Here is a 20,454-nt window from a genome sequence, read left to right as displayed (position 1 = left end):
GTGGTGACGCCCCGGAGAGCAGTGTTAGGGGGTCAGTTGGGGCAGATGGCAGATTCAGCTGATTTGAGAGGAGGGGGTAAGAAAGTGTAGCTAGAGGGTGCAACCCCTGTCAACCTGTGGGCCTGGAGTCTGGGTTGATCTGGACCTTTCAGCCCCATGTCTCTGCAGGGCAGGTCCTTCCTCTGTCTTGGGCTGCCCTAGGCCCCATGGCACAACAAGCCTGGAGATTTGTAGAACCAAACCCTGGCCTAGGAGATGTTGAGCCTCCTTGGAGATCCAGGAATGGGGTTGGCAGTAAGAGGAATAGCACCCCCTGAACTCAGGGCTTCACTAGTGATGTCCCCAGAGGCAGAAGTGTGGAAGGAACCTGGGGTCTGTTACCTGGAGGGACACTGGCGTGAGGGCATGGTAAAGAGAGCCCAAGTTGAACTGGCCCTACTCATGACCTGGGGCACATGACCGTGACCTCATGGGATCACACATCCTAGATTCTGCCACAGCTTTTCTGGGGGATCTAGGCCTTGAACATACTATGCCATGAGTCATGGGGCCAGCCTGAGTCCTGGGGTACCCGGTCTGACCACCCCTCACTCCCCAAGGCCCCAGCAGCATCATGAGGTCCTTCTTCTTGTTGGTTAGCCTTGGGCAGCTGAAGTCAGGTGAGGTCATCAAGAAGAGTGAGGGCATGAGTCTTGGGGAAAGGGGCCTAGGAGCGGGGAATGGTGGCTCGAACCTATGGTCCCAGCTACTCAGGAGGCTAAGGCGGGAGGATCACTTGAGCCCAGGAGTTCGAGGCTGCAGTGAGCTAGGATTGCGCCACTGCACTCGCCTGGGCCATAGAGCGACACCCTGTCTCCAAAAAAATAGAAAAGGAGGCTGGGCGCGGTGGCCCAAGCCTGTAATCCCAGCACTTTGGGAGGCCGAGACGGGCGGATCACGAGGTCAGGAGATCGAGACCCTCCTGACTAACACGGTGAAACCCCGTCTCTACTAAAAAATACAAAAAACTAGCCGGGCGAGGTGGCGGGCACCTGTAGTCCCAGCTACTCGGGAGGCTGAGGCAGGAGAATGGCGTAAATCTGGGAGGTGAAGCTTGCAGTGAGCCGAGATCTGGCCACTGCACTCCAGCCTGGGCGACAGAGCGAGACTCCATCTCAAAATAAATAAATAAATAAATCAAATAAAATGAAAAGAAAGAAAGAAAAGGAGCCTAGGGAGGGAGGATAGTCGGGGGTGCGGGGGGCGGGGGGTAGGGGGTGGTGCCTAGGGCTGGCTACAATTACCAGTTGCTCCCATCAGGGGGAGCCAGAGGGCACTGTTCCTAAATCCTCTTTTTTTTTTTTTTTGAGATGAAGGCTCGCTCTTGTCGCAGCCGGAGTGGAGTGCAATGGCACGATCTGGGCTCACTGCAACCCCCGTCTCCTGGGTTCAAGCGATTCTTCTGCCTCAGCCTCTCGAGTAGCTGGGATTACAGGCGCCTGTCACCATGCCCGACTAATTTCTTTATTTCTCCGTGTTGGCCAGGATGGTCTTGATCTCTTAACCTCGTGATCCACCCACCTCAGCCTCCCAAAGTGCTGGGATTACAGGTGTGAGCCACTGCGCCCGGCCCTAAACCCTCATTTTTAAATGTGAGCAATCCTTTCTGTGTGCAGTGTGCTGGGGATTCATTGCTGAACAAATACAGCACAGGTGCTGCCTTCGCAGGGCTCACCATTTGATGGTGACACAAATGGTTTCTGAGGTGTTTTTTTTTTGTTTGTTTTTTTAAGACAGAGTCTCGATGTCGCCCAGGCTGTAGTGCAGTGGCACGATCATGGCTCACTGCAGCCTCCACCTCCCAGGCTCAAGTGATCCTCCTACCTCAGCCTCCCCAGTAGCTGGGATTATAGGCATGTGCCACCACACCCAGCTAATTTTTGTATTTTTGTAGAGATGGGGGTCTCACTATGTTTGCAGACTGGTCTTGAACTCCTGACCTCAAGTGGTTCTCCTGCCTTGGCCTCCCACAGTGCTGGGATTACAGATCTGACCATAGATGTTAAATAATCACACCAGCAAGTGTAAGCATCTGCGGTGACCAAGGGGCGCCATGCAGGAGACACATACAGAAGTGCACGACCCTGTAACCAGGGGCCCTGACCCAGCAAGAGAGATTGAGGAGGCTTCCTGGAGGAGGGGAGGCCTGGCTGAGACCTGAAGGATGTGCAGGTTGGAGTTAACCACGAAAGGGGTGGGAAGGGTATTCCATGCAAATGGAACAGCCTGTGCTGAGGGAAGTAGAGGAGGGAAGGGAAGAGAGTGACCTTGGGTTGAGGCTGGAGAGCAGGAAGGGAGCTGATGACGCAGGACCCCACAGGCTGCTGGGAGGAGTCTGGATTGTCCTCTTAAGTGGTATGAGAAGCTGTTGAAGGGTTTTTTGGGGTTTGTTGTTTTTTTACACAGAGTCTCATTGTCGTCTAGGCTGGAGTGCAGTGGCACAATCTTGGCTCACTGCAACCTCCGCTACCTGGGTTCAAGTGATTCTGCCTCAGCCTCCTGAGTAGCGGGGATTACAGGTGCGCGCCACCACACCCAGCTAATTTTTGTATTTTTAGTAGAGACTGCTTCACCATGTTGGCCAGGCTGGTCTCGAACTCCTGACCTCGTGATCTACCTGCCTTGCCCTCTCAAAGTGTTGGGATTACAGGTGGCATGAGCCACCCCGCCTGGCCCATTGAAGGGTTTTGAGGTCTAATGAGAGTAGCAGTCTCTGATCTCAAGGAAGCTCTGGGGGTAGGAGGATACTGCAATAGTCCAAGCAGAAGGGTGATCGGGACCAAGTTGGCACCTGAAGTGGTTGAAGAGAGATTTGAGACGACCTTACCAGAGGCCCCCACCCCCCACGCAGCAGAAAGTGTGCCCTACTGTACGCCACCCAGTTCTCCAGAAAGATTGCAGAGAGACAAGAAGAGTTGTGAGACACTGGGCTCTGATATCCACGGCCCCACCCCTTAGATGGGGGAGCTGACTTCTGTGTAGCATGGGAATGACGGACCTTTTCCAGGCTCAAGTAGCAGGCAGACAGTGGATGGAGGCTGAGAGGCAGTGGCCGTGGGTGGTCAGGGGGAATGTGGACACAGGAAATGCAGGGCTGGAAGGGGGACACACACTTGGTAGTAGCTGATTACAAATTTGGAAGCAGGAAGGATGGGAGGAGGGCAGGCTGGTCCCTCTAGCATGGGTCCCCCATGTTCCCCCACAGCATGCCTGGACCACCCCCACCCCCCTGCAGAAACACAGACACACAATCACGTGTATCTAGGATTTAAAGTTAAAATGTTGCTTGTCACCGGGCCTGGTGGCTCACGCCTGTAATCCCAGCACTTAGGGAGGCCGAGGTGGGTGGATCACAAGGTCAGGAGATTGAGACCATCCTGGTTAACATGGTGAAACCTCGTCTCTACTAAAAATACAAAAATATTAGCTGGGCGTTGTGGCAGGCGCCTGTAGTCCCAGCTACTGGGGAGGCTGAGGCAGGAGAATGGCGTGAACCCGGGAGGCAGAGTTTGCAGTAAGCCGAGATCACGCCACTGCACTCCAGCCTGGGCGACAGAGCGAGACTCCTGTCTCAAAAAAAAAAAAAAAAGTTACCTGTCAGCCAGGCACAGTGGCTCATGACTGTAATCCCAGTGCTTTGAGAGGCCACCCTCAGGGAAGATTGCTTGAGCCCAGGAGTTCAAGACCAGCCTCTCAATTCTGTGGACCCCCTGAGGCGCACTTCACTCTCCCCAGCCCTGTGGATAAAACAGCAATTCCTTAGGGACTTTAACTTCCCCCAAAATGCTGTGGTCTCCCAGGCAACATAGCCATACCCCATCTCTACAAATAATAATAATTAGCTTGTCCAACTGCCCAGCTAAGTCCATCAATTTCCTGAGCTCAGGGAGTACGACTACTTCTACTGTCAATTCCTCATCTGCCTTTGACCCTGCAGTTTTTAGACCAAAGCTCCGGCTGCTGGAGCATTTTCTTGAAGTGACTGTAGTCCCAATACCAGGGTTCTCCCCTGTCTGTGTACTGCCAGATCCAACCCGTGTGTCTTGGGGTGGCTAAATCTGACAAAGGCCCTGAGTATCTGGGGACACCTGTGATCTCCTGCAAGGCTGAGGCTAATGCCACGCTTTTGCAGCTCTTTGCATGGGCACATATGTGAGAGAATCAGATAAAAGGTGCTCCCAAAAAGCATGTTTCTGTTCAGGGTGGAACCTGGGCCTGCCTCCTGCCTTTGGGTCCTCCCTGATGGTTGTGCCCTCTCATACCTCGCAAAAGCAAGGAGAGGTATCAGTGCTTCCTGTTGTCCTCACCTGTGCGGAGTGACACTGGGAACATTGTGGTGACCAACACAGCCCTCGCCCTTGCCCTCAGAGTTCTAGTTCAAGGCTGGGAGCAGTGGCTCATGCCTGTAATCCCAACACTTTGGGAAGCTGAGGCAGGTGGGTCACTTGAGGTCAGGAGTTCGTGACCAGTCTGGCCAACATGGTGAAACCCCATCTCTACTAAAAATACAAAAATTAGCCGGGTGTGATGGCGGGCACCTATAATCCCAGCTACCTGGGAGGCTTGATCTTAGCCAAAAGGCCAAGAAGCCTTCTGAGGTTTCTGACTGGGCCTGGGATGGGAGGTGGGGAAACAGTCCAAGATTTCCTGAGGCAGGGCTAACTTTACGGCAGTGTGACTGTGGGGTTGCACCATGCCCCAAACTTAGAAGGACCCTATGCTTGTTTTAATGCCCTGCTGTCACTATCTTGAAATTATTACAAAAGCTAAGAGAGGGCCAGGTGCAGTGGCTCACGCCTGTAATCCCAACACTTTGGGAGGATGAAGCGGGCGAATCATCTGAGGTCAAGAGTTCAAAACCAGCCTGGCAAACATGGCGAAAACCCGTCTCTACTAAAACTACAAAAAATTACCCAGACGTGGTGGCAGCGATCCCAGCTACTTGGGAGGCTGAGGCAGGAGAATCGCTTGAACCCGGAAGGCGGAGGTTGCAGTGAGCCCAGATCCCGCCACCACACTCTCGCCTAGGTGACAGAGCAAGATTCCGTCTTAAAAAAAAAAAAAAAAAAAAAAAAAGCCAACAGAGAAAGAGGAAGGGAAAGGACTGCAAGCTCGAAGAATGAGCCAGAATTTAGTGTGGCTGCAGCACCATGGGAGAAGGGCACTGTGGGGCCATGGAGGGTGGAGGGTGATAAGGTGGAGGGACAGGGTCAGGCTTGCACTTTAGAAAAATCCATCTGGCAACCGGGTGCAGTGGCTCACACCTGTAATCCCAGCACTTTGGGAGGCCAAGATGGGCGGACCACCTGAGGTCTGGAGTTGGAGACCAGCCTGACCAACGTGGAGAAACCCTGTCTGTACTAAAAATACAAAATTAGCTGGGCATGGTGGCACATACACGTAATCCCAGCTACTTGGGAGGCTGAGGCAGGAGAATCGCTTCCGGGAGGCGGAGGTTGCAGTGAGCCGAGATTGCACCATTGCACTCCAGCTTAGGCAACAAGAGCGAAACTCCGTCTCAGAAAAAAAAAAGAAAGAAAGATCCGTCTAGCTGCCATGGAGAGGATGGATGGGGGCACGTGGCCAGGGAGAAGATGGGGGACTCGGCTTCCTGTGGAAGGGGCTAGGAGTGTCGGTGATACTGAGGAGGAGAGGCCAGCGTGGCCAGGGTTATCAGAACCTTAAATGCTTGGGTAACAGACATCTCAATGCAGGAGATGGGCTGGGAGATCCCAAAACCACAGAATGAACCCAGAGCCTCATTTTCACTTGCAAGTTTGTACCATGGGTGGCGGGGGATGCAGAAGGGTAGGTTACAGAATGTCACTCACTGGTAAGTACTTGAAAATCTTTTTATATGAAAACTCGCATGGATAGACTGATGGAGGTGAATACAAAATTGGCAAGAATTTTGAGTATAAAATGTGAGATTTCAAAGGACTTTCTTCTGGGTATGTTCTGGCTTCAACTCCGTGGACTCCGTGGACCCCCTGAGGCTCACTTCACTCTCCCCAGCCCTCTGGGTAAAACAGCAGTTCCTTGGGAACTTCCTCTTCAGCTTCCCCCTAAATGCTTTGGCCCCAGGGAGCTGGGAACGAGCCCCTTCCTGCTTCTCCACTCACATTAGGGGACATCGACCCCTAATACCTGTTTTTCTTCTCTGTTGACAACCTTCATATTTCTTTTCCTTTTTTTATTTTTTGAGACGGAGTCTCGCTCTGTTATCCAGGCTGGATTGCAATGGTGAGATCTCTGCTCACCACAACCTCCACCTCCCTGGTTCAAGCGATTCTCCTGCCTCGGCATCCCGAGTAGGTGCGACTACAGATGTGTGCCATCATGCCTGGCTAATTTTTGTATTTTTAGTAGCGACAGAGTTTCACCATGTTGGCCAAGCTGATCTCAAACTCCTGACCTCGTGATCCACCTGCCTCAGCCTCCCAAAGTGTTGAGTTTATAGGCCTGAGTCAACTCACCATGTTACAACCTCCATATTTCCATCCTCAACCCCAGTATCTCTCCTAAGCCCAGACCTGGCTTACCTCAGCTTCCCAGATCCCTCTTCTTGGACATCCCCTGGGGCCCCACACACCCACTGGATCCCACACCTACCTCAGCTTCTTCCCGGACCCATGCCTCCTCCTAGGTCCTGTCTGGGAGAGCAACCCCCATTCAGCCTCCTGAATGTCCCCCACCTCCCCTTACTCCCTGCCCTGGCCCCATCCTGGGCTAGCCCCATCTGGATCCTTGCACTGGGCTCCTGGCCTCAGTCTCTTCTCTGGTCCAGGATCTTCCTAAAGCCAAACCCTCCTCTGCATAGACACCCCCATGGCTCCCCAGGGTTCCTGGGACAGTCTGAGCTCCTCAGCCTCTAGCATCCCAGCCCTTCCCACGCCATCCCTCTTCCCCAGTTCTGTTTCTAGCACATATGTTTGTTCCCCACCTCAGACTGGAAGGAAACACTAACCACATCCTCTGCTTATGATGAAGGAGGATCTTAAGCAAGTGACATATGAAGCTATTGAAGGAAAGCGGGTTCCGGCTGGGCATGATGGCTCACGCCTGTAATCCCTGCACTTTGGGAGGCCATGCTGGAGAGATCACTTGAGACCAGGAGTTCGAGACCAGACTGGCCAACATGGCGAAACCCCGTCTCTACTAAAAATACAAAAATTAGCTGGGCGTGGTGGCAGGTGCCTATAATCCCAGATACTCAGGAGGCTGAGGCAGGAGCATCGCTTGAATCCAGGAGGCGGAGGTTGTAGTGAGCTGAGATCACCCCATTGCACTCCAGCCTGGGTGACAGAGTGAGACTCTGTCTCAAGAGAAAAAAAAAGAAAGAACATGGGTTCCTTCTTGAATGCTCCCCTTATTCCCCCCACCAAAGGTAATGTTCTGGGGGAGAAGGAAGCCTGAGTGCACCTCCTAGCATCTGGGGGAGAGGCAGTTGGAAACTGTACCCAGGGTCCCTTGCTTCTCAATTTCTAGAGATCCAGCCTTGCCCTCCTCTCTGAGATCCTCCCTGAAGGCTGTAGCTCCATTGTTCTCAGCTTCTGGGAAGCTAAAAGGAGGTTCTGGGAAGAAGAAAGTGATGTATACAGCCCGTTGTTTTCCGACGGGAACCTCTGTCCTCAAATCCTCTAGACTTCCACATCCAGGCATCTGGTGCCATCTCCTGCCTCTGCCTCTGGTTGCTTCCACAATCCAGGAGCCCAGGCCTCTAGCTTCCTCCTTCCCCAAACTCAGGAGTTCAGGTCTGCAGTCCCCCCTTCCTCAGGCACAGAAGCCCCATCTCCACTCCCCTCCATCCTCAGAACACAGGTTCCCAGCCCCCTTCCTAGGATCCTCAAGTTCAAAAGAGGCTGAAAACTTCTCTCTCAGCAGGCTCAGGAGTCCTGCCCCTCTCCCCACCGGGCCCGCTGCCTCTTTTCTAATTTTTAAATTTATTTTTATTTTTATTTTTTGAGACAGAGTCTCGCTCTGTCACCCAGGCTGGAGTGCAGTGGCACAATCTCAGCTCACTGCAACCTCTGCCAGGTTCAAGCAATTGTCCTGCCTCATCCTCCCAAGTAGCTGGGACTACAGGCAGCCGCTGCCAAGCCCAGCTAATTTTTTTGTATTTTAGTAGAGATGGCGTTTCACTGTCTTAGCCAGGATGGTTTCGATCTCCTGACCTCATGATCCACCCCCCTTGGCCTCCCAAAGTGCTAGGATTACAGGCATGAACCACCGTACCTGACCTTTTTTATTTTTGGAGACTGAGCTTCACTCTGTGACCCAGGCCAGAGTCCAGTGGCACTATCTCAGCTCACTGCAGCCTTGATCTCCCTGGGTCAAGCAATCCTTCCACCTCAGCCTCCCGAGTAGCTGGGACCACAGGTGTGTGCCACCACACCCAGCTGTGCCCCTCTTGTCTTAAGATGGTCTTCAGGTCTCAGCTTCTTCAGCTTGTGCCTTCAGTCCCTTATTCTGTCTGAGAAACTTAAATCCCTCACTCTCTCCAAATACAACCACTTCCTCAATATTCAAAGGGCTTCCTCCGATGCTGGGTGCACTGGCTCACACCTGTAATCGCAGCACTTTGGGAGACTGAGGAGGAGGGTGGATCACCTGAAGTCAGGAGTTCGAGACCAGCCTGGCCAACATGTGAAACCCTGTCTCTACTCAAAATACAAAAATTAGATGGGCATAGTGGCACCCACCTGTAGTCTCAGCTACTCGGAAAACCGAGGCAGGAGAATTGCTTGAACCCGGGAGGCAGAGGTTGCAGTGAGCCAAGATCACGCCACTGCATTCCAACCTGGGCAACAGAGCAAGATTCTATTAAAAAAAAAAAAAAAAAAAGGGCCAGGCGCGGTGGCTCACACCCATAATCCCAGAACTTTGGGAGGCCGAGGTGGGCGGATCACCTGAGGTCAGGAGTTCGAGACCAGCCTGACCAACATGGAGAAACCCAATCTCTACTAAAACTGCAAAATTAGCGAGGCATGGTGGTGCATGCTTGTAATTCCAGCTACTCAAGAGGCTGAGGCAGGAGAATCGTCGAATCGTCTGAATCCGGGAGGCAGAGGTTGGGGTGAGCTGAGATTTCACCATTGCATTCCAGCCTGGTCAACAAGAGCGATACTCCGTCTTAAAAAAAAAAAAAAGGCCGGGCGCGGTGGCTCAAGCCTGTAATCCCAGCACTTTGGGAGGCCGAGACGGGCGGATCACGAGGTCAGGAGATCGAGACCATCCTGGCTAACCCGGTGAAACCCTGTCTCTACTAAAAAATACAAAAAACTAGCTGGGCGAGGTGGTGGGCGCCTGTAGTCCCAGCTACTCGGGAGGCTGAGGCAGGAGAATGGCATGAACCCGGGAGGCGGACCTTGCAGTGAGCTGAGATCCGGCCACTGCACTCCAGCCTGGGGGACAGAGCAAGACTCAGTCTCAAAAAAAAAAAAAAAAAAAAAAAAAAAAAAAAAAAAAAAGGCTTTCTCGGAATAAATTGCTTTCTTGTCTCTCTTTGGTCTTTTTTTTTTTTTTTTTTTTTTTTCAGCTTTATTGAGATACAACTCAATGGATTTGGGTATATTCAGAGTTGTGCAACCTAACACCACAGGCTAACTGTAGGATATTTTCATTACCCTGAAAAGAAACCCTACACCCCGCCGGGCACGATCGTTCATGCCTGTAATCCCAGCACTTTGGGAGGCCGAGGCGGGTGGATCACAAGGTCAGGAGATCGAGACCATCCTGGCTAACATGGTGAAACCCCACCTCTACTAAAAATACAAAAAATTAGCCCGGCATGGTGGCGGGCATCTGTCGTCCCAGCTACTCGGGAGGCTGAGGCAGGAGAATGGCGTGAACCCAGGAGGAGGAGCTTGCAGTGAACCTAGACTGTGCCACTGCACTCCAGCCTGGGTGACAGAGTGAGACTCCATCTCAAAAAAAAAAAAAAAAAAGAAACCCTGCACTCATTAACAGTTAATCCATTCCACCTACAGCCAGCCTAGGCAACCACTAATCTTTCTGCCTATTCTGGACACTTAATATGAATGGAATCATCATGTGTTCTTTTGTGACTGGCTTCTTTCACTTAACGTTTTCAAGGTTTATCCATGTTTAGCATATATCAGTATATCAGTCCTTCGTTTCTTTTTAGTGCCAAATAATGGTTATGGGCCTGGGGTAGAATTGCTAAATCATGCAGCAGCTGTGTTTCATCTTTTGAGGAACTGACAGTCTGTTTCCTGAAGTGGCTGCACCATTTTACATTCCCACCAACAATGTATGAGGGTTCCAATTTCTGCACATCTTCACCAACACTTGTTATTATTTCTCTTTTTAATTACAGCCATTCTAGTGAATGTGAAGTGATAGCTCATAGTTTTTTGTTTGTTTGTTTGTTTGTTTGTTTGAGACAGAGTCTCACTCTGTCATCCAGGCTAGAGTGCAGTAGGCACAATCACAGCTCACTGCAACCTCCACTTCCTGGGTTCAAGTGATTCTCCTGCCTCAGCCTCCCGAGTAGCTGGGACTACAGGCATGCACCACCACACCTGGTTAATTTTTGCATTTTTAGGAGAGATGAGATTTCACCATGTTGGCCAGGCTGGTCTCTAACTCCTGACCTCAAGTGATCCACCTACCTTGGCCTCTTAAAGTATTGGGATTACAAGCATGAGCCATTGCACCTGGCCTCATGGTAGTTTAGATTTACACCTCCCGGCCGGACGCGGTGGCTCACCCCTGTAATCCCAGCACTCTGGGAGGCCAAGGCAGGTGGATCACGAGGTCTGGAGATCGAGACCATCCTGGCTAACACAGTGAAACCCCATCTCTACTAAAAATACAAAAAATTAACCGGGCATGGTGGCGGGCACCTGTAGCCCCAGCTACTTGGGGGGCTGAGGCAGGAGAATGGGTGGACCCGGGAGGCGGAGCTTGCAGTAAGCCGCGATTGAGCCACTGCACATCAGCCTGGGTGAAAGAGGGAGACTCCATTTCAAAAAAAGAAAAAGATTTACACTTCCCTAATGATTGTGTCCGGCATCTTTCATGTGCAAACTGACCATTTGTTAGTGGTTTTTGCTTCTTTTAAAAACTGCTGAGCCATCCATAAACATTTTCAAAATGCAGGGTATGTTTTTCAGTGTTAAGGCAACTGTTTTGATGTGTTTTCCTTTACTCTCTATCACCAAATATTGTACATACAAATAGTAAGACTGGGCTTTGTGTTGTCCATTGTTAATCCTAAATGCAACAAACCACATGGAGACTTTGAAAATCCTTCAGAATAATGCTATACTTAAGATTTTGCTAAAGCAAGTGTTTTTTCTAACTCCTTGAGCTGCATATTGCCTTGAGTAATCATCATCCGAATTGTATCCTCTTGAATTCTTTTGAATTCTTCCCTTGCCCAATCCTCCAGGTATTTGCGATCAGAATCATTTGGAACTTACTGAATTGTTTGGAAAATCCTTCTGTAAAGGAGAACTTGCTGCCTTCTGATGAACTGCTTTAACGTTAGTGTTGCTGGGGGTAAGTGGGAAGTGGCCATGTCTACCAGCGGTCCGCTGGAGCCTTAGCTGGTCTTTTTCCTTCTCTTTTTCCTTCTCTCCCTCTCCATTCCTTACACTATCTCCCTCTCCCCTCGTCCATCTCTTCATCTCACCATAACCTTTTTTTCTAAATTTTTAAAATTTTTTTTAAACGGAGTTTCGTTCAGGCTGGAGTGCAATGGCGTGATCTCAGCTCACTGAAACCTCTACCTCCCCAGTTCAAGCAATTCTTCTGCCTCACCCTCCAGAGTAGTTGGAGTAACTGGGATTACAGGCACATGCCACTACGCCCGGCTAATTTTTGGGTCCTTAGTAGAGACGGGGCTTTACCGTGTTGGCCAGGCTGGTCTCAAACTTCTGACCTCAGATGATCCACTTACCTCTGCCTTCCTAAGTGCTGGGATTACAGGCGTGAGCCACTGTGCCTGGCCTTCACTGTAACTTTTGTGTATCTTTCCCTCTCCCACTTTTACTCTCTATGCCAATCTCCGTCCCCACCTCCCCATATCTGTCTTTCCTTTCTCTGTCCCTCCATCTGCCCTCTTTTCCCCACCCAGCACCCTCATACTTAGGCCTCTGTATGATCAGTGGCACCAGGCCAGGCTGGAGCCAGTACTAATGGGCACATCTGTGTGCAGACCCAGGGTGGGTGCTGAGGGCCAGGGCCAGGCACCTAGGACTATAAATGCCCCTGCAATGTGGCTGGCCTCAGCCCTGCTCTGGCAGGTGACCCCCATGCCCCGGGCTCTGAGGCCGAGCCCTTCTCTGAGGTCTCCCTTGTGCCCGCTACTGCCACTGCAGTGGGAGGCCTGGAGGGAAGGCTGGCAGGAGGAACCACACTAACCAGTCTATCTCCCTCTACCCCCAGCTGTGCCTCGGTGTCCTGGGTTTCCTACAGGGTGAGTGCCCCAGAGGGAATGCAGAAAGCTGGTGAGTTGGTCTGGATTTGCAGCAGAGTGTGGGGTGGGGAGCGGCTGGTTGTGCTGGCTCAGGTTGGGAGGCTGTTTGGCTTGGCTCTGTGACAGGGGATTGGCCACAGTGGAACTTCTTGGGACAGGGCCCTGGCCAGCTGGGACAAGGGGCTATTTGAGCAGACTGTGTGTCAGGGGATTGGCAAAACTGGTTCTGAGGAGGCTGCGCAGGGCTTTGGGGACAGATGGTGCAAAAGTATTCAAGCTAATACTGATATAGATGACTTCATGCCATGGCCTTGACATCAAGCTCCCCATTGTTCTGTGAAGTATGCACCAATACCCCCTTTACAGATGTAGCAGCTGAGGCCCCAAGAAATGAGGTGACTTGCCCAAATTCACTTGGCTAGAAAGCGGCAGAGTCGGCTGGGCAAGGTGGCTCACGACTGTAAGTAATCCCAGCACTTTGGGAGGCCAAGGTGGGAGGATCGCATGAGCCTGGGAGACCAGCTTGGGCAACAGAGTGAGTCTCCTCTCTAAAATAGAAAAAGAAAAGGAAGGAAGGGAGGGAGAGAGGGAGGGAGAGAAGGAGGGAGGGAGAGAGGGAGAGAAAGTGGCAGAGTCAGAATTAGAATCTGACGCATTTAGCTTCCGAATCCACCGGATTATTCTTGACTGCCTCCTCTGGGCTCCTGGTTCCTTCAAGCCCGACGGACGTCTGCGTTTTATGTTTCCAGGGCTGCCGCTTCATCACGGCTTTCTTGGAAAACGGGGGCGCTGAGAAGCCCGACTTCCAGCTATATATGTCGCCACCGCCCACGGGGCCCCCGACGGCGGTGCTGGTGACAGCTCTCCCTGCGTGGGCGCCATTCTCCCAGAGCGCCCCGCGCCTGCAGCCAGGCACGACGGTGTGGGTGCGCCCGCCCGGCGCAGAGGAGCTGCGGGGCTCGCAGCAGGCGGCGCTGTGCAAGCAGCGACGTTGCGGCCCGAGGGAGTGGAGGCGGTGAACGCGCGTGGGCGCGCCTCCCTGGACACAGCGCTGGCTCTGCGGCGCCACCTGCTGGACACTCCCTACTCGATGGTGGCTCCGTCGCTGCCGCCCGGCGACCTGCACAAGGAGTTTGCGGTGGTGGCGGGCGCTGGGTCCACGCTCTTGAGGCGCCTCACGCCCCCTGTGCCTGTTCTGCTGGACCGCGTAGACCACCCTGCCCACTGGCCCCATCTCTTGAGCCTTGAAGGCTTCCAGACACGCTGCAGTTGCAGAGAGCAGGAGACCTATCCAGCACCCGTGTCGTGGCTGCCCATCCCGTCGCGCTGCTGGCTGGCCTCAGTTGTCTGCAAGCGAAAAGCAAGGCCTGTGGCCAGGCGTTCGGAAAACCGCAGCCCCATGATCCCTGGAGTGGTCTCCACACGGTGCCCCACTTAGCACCTGCGCGTCCCGGGCGCCGAGACCGCGTGTTCCCGGAGGGTAGTGGTCCGAGTAGCTCGAGCTTCTCTGGTGCTGCGACGCCAACGGGGCGTGGGCTCTGCGCCCTGGCACGATGCTGCGCTCGGCGGTGGACCAGTGCACCCTCTGGTGTTGCGTTCTTCAGCCGACATGCAGGTGTTTTTCCTGGAGGCCGCCGTGGCCCGCGGGAGTTGACACCTACAGTCCCTCCTTCGGGTTTATGCCCTGGTGGGCGTGTTCAGCCGCAGCCTCGCAAGTATGGCGCAGCCAAACTTCTCCAACGTGGAATTTGCACCTGCCCCGGTGCTCCTGGACTGCCGGCCACTACCCGGCCTGCACTGGCGCCCAGTCCCTGCTGGCCCCGAACCGCATCATGAGCAGCATTCTGACTAAAGGCTGGTCCCGGCTCAGGGCTTCGCCTGGACTGAGGTGGCTTAGGGGCGTAGGAGCAGCGCAGTGTACCACCTGGAGAGGAGCGGGGCGCCCATGGGCATGTTTAGCTTCAGCATCGCCCAAGAAGCAAGCTTCGGGAACCCAGGCCGTGGGGCAGCCGGCTGCAGATGAGCAGCCCTGGGGGCCCAAGGGTTTCGGGAGGTGAACCAGCAATGGGATTCGTGGATATTAGGGTGGGAGCAAATCATAACACTACATTCCATTGCTTACATAACAACCAGAGAGGTAGTTTTTTGTTTTGTTTTGTTGTTGTTGTTATTGTTTGGTGGTTTTTGTTGTTGTTGTTGTTTTGTTTTGCTTTGCACCCCACCCAACCCCCAATTTTTGTATTTTTACTAGAGACAGGGTATCACCATGTTGGCCAGGCTGGTCTTGAGCTCCTGACCTTAGGTGATCCACCTGCCACAGCTTCCCAAAGTGCTGGGATTACAAGTGTTAGCCACTGCGCCCAGACCAGAGAGGTAGTTTTAAAATGTAAGTCTGTCCCTCCTCCACTCAAAATCTCCTAGGCAATTATCCCATCTCCCAGGAAAAGTAGTCCTTACAGTGGTTTAAGAGTTCCTACATGATGTGTTCCCAGCACCCTGCTCATCTCATTTCTCTCCCCTGCCTCACTGTCTGTACGCCAGCCACACTGGCGGCCTTACTTTCTTCTTCCTACCCCAGGCCCTTTGCACTGGCTGTCCCCATGACATCCTGGGGGATCACTCTCTCCCCTCCTTCAAGCCTTTGCTCAAATGTCACCTCCTCAATGAGGCCAACCTGACTGCACAATTTAAAATTGCAATCCCCAGGCCAGACATGGTGATTCACGCCTGTAATCCCACCACTTTGGGATGACGAGGTGGGTGAATCACTTGACAAGGTCAGGAGTTCAAGACCAGCCTGGTCAACATGGAGAAATCTCATCTCTACCAAAAAATATAAAAATTAGCTGGCCAGGTGCTGTGGCTCACGCCTGTAATCCCAGCACTTTGGGAGGCCGAGGCAGGCAGATCATGAGGTCAGGAGATTGAGACCATCCTGGCTAACATGGTGAAACCCCATCTCTACTAAAAATACAAAAAATTAGCCGGGCGTGGTGGCGGGCACCTGTAGTCCCAGCTACTTGGGAGGCTGAAGCAGAAGAATGGTGTGAACCCGGGCGGCAGAGCTTGCAGTGAGCCGAGATTGTGCCACTGCACTCCAGCCTGGGTAACAGAGCAAGACTCTATCTCAACAACAACAAAAAATTAACCAGGCATGGTGGTGCATGCCTGTAATCCCAGCTACTTGGGAGGCGGAGGCAGGAGAATCACCTGAACCTGGGAGGTGGAGGCTGCAGTGAGCAGAGATGTTGCTACTGCATTTGAGCCTAGGCGACAGAGTGACTCCATCTCAAAAATAAAATAAAATTGTAATCCCCTACTCCCAACATTACCTAGCCCTTTCCCAGAATTTGTTGTTGTTGTTGTTGTTGTTGTTGTTGTTGTTGTTGTTGTTGAGGCGGAGTCTCGCTCTGCCGCCCAGGCTGGAGTGCAGTGGCCGGATCTCAGCTCACTGCGAGCTCCGCCTCCCGGGTTTACGCCATTCTCCTGCCTCAGCCTCCCGAGTAGCTGGGACTACAGGCGCCCGCCATCTCGCCCGACTAGTTTTTTTTTTTTTTGTATTTTTTAGTAGAGACGGGGTTTCACCAGGTTAGCCAGGATGGTCTTGATCTCCTGACCTCGTGATCCGCCCGTCTCGGCCTCCCAAAGTGCTAGGATTACAGGCTTGAGCCACCGCGCCCGGCCCTCCCAGAATTTTTTTTACAGAATATATCACTTTCTGTATAATTATGTTTTCTATGACCTCTCTACAACACATACATTCCTTTTTTTTTTTTTTTTTTTTGAGGCGGAGTCTCGCTCTGTCGCCCAGACTGGAGTGCAGTGGCGCAATCTCGGCTCACTGCAAGCTCCGCCTCCCGGGTTCACGCCATTCTCCTGCCTCAGCCTCCTGAGTAGCTGGGACTACAGGCGCCCGCCACCTCGCCCGGCTAGTTTTTTGTATTTTTAGTAGAGACGGGGTTTCACCATGTTAGCCAGGATGGTCTCGATCTCCTGACCTCGTGATCCGCCCGTCTCGGCCTCCCAAAGTGCTGGGATTACAGGCTTGAGCCACCGCGCCCGGCCAACACATACATTCCTTAAGGGCAATGATTTTTTTTAACTGTGTAACAACCTCAAAAAAACAAAACAAAACAAAACAAAAACTGAGGCAGTCTCCCTATGTTGCCCAGGCTGATTTTGAACTTCTGGGCTCAAGGGATCCTCCCACCTCAGCCTCCCAAAGTGCTGGAATTTCAGGTGTGAGCCTGTTGTCAAGTTTTTGTTTGTCTGTTGTTTTGTGATGGAGTTTCGCTCTTGTTGCCCAGGCTGGAGTGCAATGGCATAATCTTGGCTCACTGCAACCTCCGCCTCCTGGGTTCAAGCGATTCTTCTGCCTCAGCCTCCCAAGTAGCTGGGGTTACAGGCATGTGTCACCATGCCCAGCTAATTTTCTGTATTTAGTAGAGATGGGGCTTCACCATGTTAGTCAGGCTAGTCTCGAACTCCTGACCTCACGTGATTCACCTGCCTCGGCCTCACAAAGTGCTGGGATATACAGGGTGAGCCACTGTGCCTGGCCTGGCCTGTTGTAAGTTTTAAGATACACAATTAACTGCACAATTTAAAGTTTCCAACCTGAATGAATTTTCACATATGTTCACCTGTGTAACCCTCACTTAAATGAAGCTATTAGAACACTTCTATCACCCCACATAGCTTCACGAAGTCAGATTCTTTTTTTTTTTGGAGACAGAATCTCGCTCTGTCACCCAGGCTGGAGTGCAGTGGCACGATCTCGGCCCACTGCAAGCTCTGCCTCCCGGGTTCACGCCGTTCTCCTGCCTCAGCCTCCCAAGTAGCTGGGATTACAAGCACCCGCCACCATGCCTGGCTAATTTTTTGTATTTTTAGTAAAGACGGGGTTTCACTGCGTTAGCCAGGATGGTCTCGATCTCCTGACCTCGTGATCCGTCCACCTCAGCCTTCCAAAATGCTGGGATTACAGGCATGAGCCACTGTGCCCACCCAAGGTCAGATTATTATAAAAAAGGTTTTGTGCACTATTGAATCTCCAGCACCTGTGACAGTGCCCAGCCCTTAGCAAACATTTGTGGAAGGAATAATAATGGTTGTAATTTGTTAAATGTGCACCACATCATATGCCAGGCACTGGGCTCAGAGAGGAAATTATTGCCCAAGGTCACACCTTTTTATTACAGTGTAAAATGTGAACAGTGGGGTGGGAGAAGGGATAAAATAATAATAGCTAGTACTGAGTGCGTAACTCTGTGCATTTTTTTTTCTTCCCGCTTGTCTTTGAGGCTGACTGTCTAATAATATTGTGGGGTTTTTTTGTTTTGTTTTGTTTTGTTTTTTCTGAGAAGGAGTCTCCCTCTGTCACCCAGGCTAGAGTGCAGTGGCGCTATCTCAGCTCACTGCAATCTCCGCCTCCCAAGTTCAAGCAATTCTCCCACTTCAGTCTCCTCAGTAGCTTGGATTACGGGCGCCTACCACCACGCCAGGTTAATTTTTGTATTTTTAGTAGGGATGGGGTTTCACTATGTTGTCCAGGCTGATCTCGAACTCCTGATCTCAGGTGATCCTCCCACCTTGGTCTCCCAAAGTGCTGGAATTAGAGGCATGAGCCACTGCACCCAGCCTGTTTTTTATTTTGTTTTGTTTTGTTTTTGTTTTTGTTTTAAAGACAGAGTCTCGCTCTGTTGCCTAGGCTGGACTGTAGTGGTGTGATCTAGGCTCACTGCAACCTCTGTCTCCCAGGTTCAAGCAATTCCCATGCCTCAGCCTCCTAAGTAGCTGAGATTACAGACACGCATCACCACCATGCCTGGCTAATATTTTTGCATTTTTTTTTTAGTAGAGACAGGGTTTCACCATATTGGCCAGGCTGGTCTCGAACTCCTGACCTCAGATGATCTGCCCACCTCAGCCTCCCAAAGTGCTGAGATTATAGGTGTGAGCCACTGTCCCTGGCCATTTTATTTTGTTTTGTTTGAGACAGGGTCCTTCTCTATCACCCAGGCTGCTGTGCAGTGGCGCAACCATGGTTCACTACAGACTTGACCTCTGGGCTCAAATGATCCTCTAGCCTCAGTCTCCCAAGTACCTGGGACTACAGGCGTGCACCACCATGCCTGGCTAATTTTTATTTTTTGTACAGACAGGGTCTTGCTATGTTGCCCGGGCTGGCCTCAAATTCCTGGGATCAAGCAATTCACCCACCTCGGCCTCTCAGAGTGTTGGGATTATAGGCGAGAACTACCACCCCCCGCCTATAATAATATTGTAATGATTGCTTTTCCCTGGGGAGACGGGCCAAGGCCAGAGCTCAAGTCTCTTGCCAAGCTCACACAGCTAGAAAGTGGCAGTCTGGATTTGAACCCAGTTCTGTCTGCATCCACAGTGCAAGCTTTTAACCACCGTTTTAGTTGTGGGGGGTTTTGTTTTGCTTTGTGTTTTGTGCCACCTTACAAAGACTTATAAAGTAGTCTAGACTTATGTGCTAAGTGGCAAATGCTTTTATAAATAATGTACATACATTATATAATGTTCTCCTTACAGTCATCCTGGAGATGGGTCTTTTTGTTACCCTCCTTTCATAGAGAAGTCAGTTGAAGCTTTAAGGCATGAAATCACTGCCCAAGGCCACACTCTGAACAGGTGTCAGCTTTGAACCCCAAATCTGCTTGGGCTGCTGGGAAACAGGCGTGTTGTCTCAGAGGGCGACGCGCTCCGCGCAGACGCAGCGAGACTGGACGCTGACCACGGTTCTGAACACACTGTGCCGCGGGACCTGGACTTTTCCTGTAACCCTGAAATCCCATTCAGCCTCTTCTAGTCCTCAGAAACAGCAGGAGACCAGGGAGATGAGAGAAAAGTGAGGGAGTTTTCAGCGAGAAAAGCTGGGTTTCTTTCTTTCTTTCTTTCTTTTTTTTTTTTTTTTTTGAGACGGAGTCTCGCTCTGTCACCCAGGTTGGAGTGCAGTGGCACAATCTCGGCTCACTGCAAGCTCCACCTCCCGGGTTCATGCCATTCTCCTGCCTCAGCCTCCCGAGTAGCTGGGACTACAGGTGCCCGTCACCACGCCCGGCTAATTTTTTGTATTTTTCGTAGAGACGGGGTTTCACCGTGTTAGCCAGGATGGTCTTGATCTCCTGACCTCGTGATCCGCCCACCTCGGCCTCCCAGAGTGCTGGGATTACAGGCATGAGCCACCATACCCAGCCTTTTTTATTTTTTTTAACTAAAAAAAAAAAAAAAGGAGAGATGGGGCCTCACCATCTTTCCCAGGCTGGTGTGAGACTCCTGGGCTTGAGTGATCCTCCTGTCTTGACCTCAGAAAGTGCTGGGAGTACAGGCGTGAGCCATTGTACCCTGCCAGGATTTTAAAAAATGACTTAATAGCACAATGTCTGGCATGCAGTAAATATTTGCCAGTATTATTTTGCAACAATTTTTTTTTCATTTTCTTCAGGCTAGGCCTGTTCTAGGCACTGCAGATGCAACAGTGAACAATGCAGACAACATCCCTGCCCTCAGGGAGCTAACACTCAAGTTCAGTCCATACACAAACTATATTCCATCTTTTTTTTTTCTATATTCCATTGTGGTAGAAAATATGCAACACTCTACAGAACACAAGATTATTCTTAAAAGTTCACTTTGGGGTCAGGCGCGGTGGCTCATGCCTGTAATCTGAGCCCTTTGGAAGGCCGAGTTGGGCAGATCACTGGAGGTCAGAGTTCAAGACCAACCTGGGCAACATGGCAAAACCTCATTCCTACTAAAAATACAAAAATTAGCCAGGTGTGGTGGTGCATGTCTGTAATCCCACCTACTTAGGAGGCTGAGGCATGAGAATCTCTTGAACCCAGGAGGTGGAGTTTGCAGTGAGCTGAGATCACACCACTGCACTCCACCCAGGTGACAGAGCGAGACACTGTCTCAAAAAAACAAAAATAAAAACAAAT

At 51.6% G+C, this 20,454-nt stretch overlaps 1 pseudogene; it reads right to left on the bottom strand.

The window, feature by feature from the left end:
- Nucleotides 1-11,129: 11,129 nt before the first annotated feature.
- Nucleotides 11,130-11,584, bottom strand: LOC104666671 (annotated as a pseudogene).
- Nucleotides 11,585-20,454: the final 8,870 nt, after the last annotated feature.

The sequence above is a fragment of the Rhinopithecus roxellana genome, chromosome 12, assembly GCF_007565055.1.
Source record: "Rhinopithecus roxellana isolate Shanxi Qingling chromosome 12, ASM756505v1, whole genome shotgun sequence".
NCBI lineage: Eukaryota > Metazoa > Chordata > Mammalia > Primates > Cercopithecidae > Rhinopithecus > Rhinopithecus roxellana.
The sequence above is the reverse complement of the archived record's forward strand: the minus strand, read 5'-3'. Positions and strand labels throughout refer to the sequence as shown.